The sequence below is a fragment of the Lolium perenne genome, chromosome 4, assembly GCF_019359855.2.
Source record: "Lolium perenne isolate Kyuss_39 chromosome 4, Kyuss_2.0, whole genome shotgun sequence".
Taxonomy (NCBI): Eukaryota; Viridiplantae; Streptophyta; class Magnoliopsida; order Poales; family Poaceae; genus Lolium; species Lolium perenne.
This window is the reverse complement of record NC_067247.2, coordinates 261821136-261825726: the sequence shown is the minus strand read 5'-3', so window position 1 is coordinate 261825726 and position 4591 is coordinate 261821136.

The window sequence follows — 4591 nt, the reverse complement described above, 5'->3', positions numbered from 1 at the left end:
AGTTTTAAAACTTAGCATTTAAATGAATTAAAATCTCTAAGTAATAATTCTCAAGGGTTCATTAGCCTAAGTCATTCCCCCTGGTTATTAGTACTTAGGATCAAAATTTAAATGAGAGGTAATTCTCATATTGGGGTTGAGTTTGAATTCCACTTAAAAATGCTCTAGAAATGACTACCTAGCCATTTTATTTGATCTAGTCCATGATCATACAAACAACAGGGCTATGTTATTGCATAATCAATTAGAGGACATCATTGGTGATTTATTAGAGTTGGAATTACTTCAAAATCTATTCTGGTTGATTTTTAAATAAAGTTTGAAAGTGTAAAAGTCCCTGTCTTGTCTTTTTTTGTCAAATTAAATCTATAACGAAAATGGAGATGGGGCCAGTGGCATTGGATGGGTAATTTTATGGGCTTTCCAACGGTATAAAATTTGCTAGATTTGGTTTGGTAGAATTTAAACTATTCAATTTTTACTAAACATTCAGCAGAGCAATTTGAATTAAAGAATAAACCAGATTTGAATTTTTGGGCTGGGCGGGAAAAGTAAGTGGGCCGAAACGAAATTCGGCAGCACTTCGCAGCCCAACACGCGGCTGGCGCGCTCGGGCCGCGCTGACAGGGTGGGGGCCACCTGTCGGCGCCTATTTAAACGCCGAACCGGTATGCGAAAGAATGGCCGTAGGATTAGAACGAGAGATCTACGGCTGGGGAGCGTCGTCGTCACCGACGGGATTCCGACGAGGGCACGGCGGCGGTAGGGGGTCGGGGAGCCTACCAGGCCGATGCAGGACTCAGGCAGTATGCGCGGTGAAGGTGTAGTCGATGAGGAAGAGGTTGGGAGCAGCGGCGGCGCTTGGGGTGGCGCCAATCGTCGACGGTGAGCTGCGTCCCCCGGCGGCTCCGATCTTGAAATTGCTCCTCCTCCGGCGGCAATCGAACGAGCTAAGGTGGTGAGGATGATCAGTGGTGAGAGGGGAGTCGAGTGGTGTGAGAGGAGCTTCTTGGGAGGGCCTCTATTTATAGCGGCGAGGGTGCCGTGGGGTGCGGCAAGGGCGCGGCCATGGCGTGGCGGTTCCAGCGAGCGAAAGGGCAAGCGAAGGACGGGAGCGTGTAGGCCTTGTCCTGGAGATGCTCAAGGAGTAGCTGGCGCGGCAAAAGGGGGATGGGATCGCTCGGGCGCGTGCAATGTCCATCACTGGGCGCGCGGCATCATTTCGTCTCGGGCGACGGCGACAGTGCAGGGCAGGCACGGGCGTTCGTCTAGCTTGTAGAGGGTGCAGAGGCGATGCTCGAGGCGGTGCTAGGGATGCAGGGCGAGGACGGCAGCGGTCGAGTGCGTGGCGTCCTTGCGCGTCCAGGGCGTGATCACCACGCTGGCTGGCACGTCCTGGCGCGTTTTGGACACGGGCGTTACGGCAGTGCCGTGCAATGGCGATCGATTCAGTGGTACGGGCGTGATCCTTATGTATCATAGATGCTCAAGGACATGGAGGAACGACAAGGGAGTGGCCAGGGAGATGGGTGCCAAAGGTGGCCGGCATGGCATTGTGTAGCATGTTTTAGGGTTTCTCCTCCACTTTAATTGGCCATGCAAGTACTGGGCTAGAGGCAGGGGGTGTAGGGGAGGCTGATGATCACTTTGCCAAAGTGGTTTAGGGTCAAAACTGCTGGATAATAGCATGTATCACTTAGTCTAGATGTCGTGCCACCTGTTCGACAGAATGCCCGCAAGAAACTTTCTTTCGAATTTTGCAAATCTTTTTGGTGATTCTCATTTATATAAATATTGTGATGTATTGGTGGTGGTGGCACTCAATTTGGAATTGATTTGCAAGTTTTCAAAATTTGGGGTGATCTTCTCCTCTCTCTCGGGTTCCCTCTTTGCCCTCTTATTCTGGTCAACCTAGTCAACTTTAGGGAGGGTGGTCAACACCAAAGTTACTCACCTTGACATGGTCTTGGATGACCTGGCTTTAGTTGACCTTGCTTAGTTCAAGATTTGAGAAATACATAGGGGTAAAGAGGGGAAGAAAATATTTTTGTGAGATGTGACCATTATCACATGTGTGAAGAATTCTTGATTTCTTTTGGTTTGATTCTTGATCCAAGGATGCAAAAGGGTTAGTTTATCACATTGAAGTATTTTAGAAGCAATGGGGCAAGCTAACTTGGCCTTGGTTGAGGATTGGTTATTTTACATAGAGGGTATGTGAGTGAGAGAGGGGTTTTTCCCAATTTCTTTATTTCTCCCCAATTTAGGGTTTAGTGAACTTAGTTAGGGTTCACATAGTAAGGTTTACACATACTAACACTCATCATGGCAATTGCACAAAAGGAAAATCACTCAAATGCATTTATCTATATGTGGCCCTATATGCATAGAAAAAGTTTTTGTTAATTGCAAAATTTTGAGTTTGGGGAATTTCTCTTTCTTGTTTATTATTGTTGAAACTTGAGATGTTACATCTCAACCCTCTGACATGCACAAATCTGCGACCTGGCACTCCATTTACCAGTACTCTGGTGTTTGCCGTATAGAGCAAAACCGAAACCCACTTAAGGAAACGCTCTCCAAATCCCATGCGCTTAGCACCTCAAAAAGGAAACTCCAAGAGATAGAGTCAAAGGCTCTTGTGAGGTCAAGCTTCAGAAGCACTCCTGGCTGTCTCCTTTGGTTGATCTTCCTTGCCACTTGTCTCACAAGGATGAAGTTATCATGAAGGGACCTTCCTCGTATGAACGCCGATTCGTTAGTGCTCACCACATCACACAGCTTTCTCCGTATTCTTTTTGCCATTAACTTGGAGAAGAGTTTGGAAAAGCTATGTACCAGACTAATGGGGCGGTAGTCCTTAACCTCCATGGCATCCATTTTTTTGGGATCAGCGTGATCAGGGCTCTGTTTAGGCGGGCGAAGCCGCGGCCACCTCCAACACTAAGTTTGAATAGCCCAACAATGATGTCTCTCTTGATCACCGGCCACGCTCTCTGATAAAAGGCTCCAGTGAACCCATCTGGTCCTAGCGCCCTATCCGGATGTAGGTCCTTGACCACTGATACGCGTACAGCACGCGACCGTTGGGAACCCCAAGAGGAAGGTGTGATGCGTACAGCGGCAAGTTTTCCCTCAGTAAGAAACCAAGGTTTATCGAACCAGTAGGAGCCAAGAAGCACGTTGAAGGTTGATGGCGGCGAGATGTAGTGCGGCGCAACACCAGGGATTCCGGCGCCAACGTGGAACCTGCACAACACAACCAAAGTACTTTGCCCCAACGAAACAGTGAGGTTGTCAATCTCACCGGCTTGCTGTAACAAAGGATTAGATGTATAGTGTGGATGATGATTGTTTGCAGAAAACAGTAGAACAAGTATTGCAGTAGATTGTATTCGATGTAAAAGAATGGACCGGGGTCCACAGTTCACTAGAGGTGTCTCTCCCATAAGATAAATAGTATGTTGGGTGAACAAATTACAGTTGGGCAATTGACAAATAGAGAGGGCATGACAATGCACATACATGATATGATGAGTATTGTGAGATTTAATTGGGCATTACGACAAAGTACATAGACCGCTATCCAGCATGCATCTATGCCTAAAAAGTCCACCTTCAGGTTATCATCCGAACCCCTTCCAGTATTAAGTTGCAAACAACAGACAATTGCATTAAGTATGGTGCGTAATGTAATCAATAACTACATCCTCGGACATAGCATCATTGTTTTATCCCTAGTGGCAACAGCACATCCATAACCTTAGAGGTTTCTGTCACTCCCCCAGATTCACGGAGACATGAACCCACTATCGAGCATAAATACTCCCTCTTGGAGTTACTAGCAAAAACTTGGCTAGAGCCTCTACTAATAACGGAGAGCATGCAAGATCATAAACAACACATAGATATAAATTGATAATCAACGTAACATAGTATTCTCTATCCATTGGATCCCAACAAACACAACATATAGTATTACAGATAGATGATCTTGATCATGTTAGGCAGCTCACAAGATCCGACAATGAAGCACATAAGGAGAAGACAACCATCTAGCTACTGATATGGAACCATAGTCCAGGGGTGAACTACTCACTCATCACTCCGGAGGTGACCATGGCGGTGTAGAGTCCTCCGGGAGATGAATCCCCTCTCCGGCAGGGTGCCGGAGGCGATCTCCTGAATCCCCCGAGATGGGATTGGCGGCGGCGGCGTCTCTGGAAGGTTTTCCGTATCGTGGCTCTCGGTACTGGGGGTTTCGCGATGAAGACTATATGTAGGCGGAAGGGCAGGTCAAGGGGCGTCACGAGGGGCCCAGACGACAGGCCGGCGCGGCCAAGACCTGGGCTGCGCCGCCCTAGTGTCTGGCCGCCTCGTGGCCCCACTTCGTTAGCTCTCCGATCTTCTGGACGCTTCGTGTGAAAATAGGCCCCTGGGCGTTGATTTCGTCCAATTCCGAGAATATTTCCTTACTAGGATTTCTGAAACCAAAAACAGCAGAAACAAAGAATCGCTCTTCGGCATCTCGTTAATAGGTTAGTTCCAGAAAATGCATAAACATGACATAAAGTATGCATAAAACATGTAG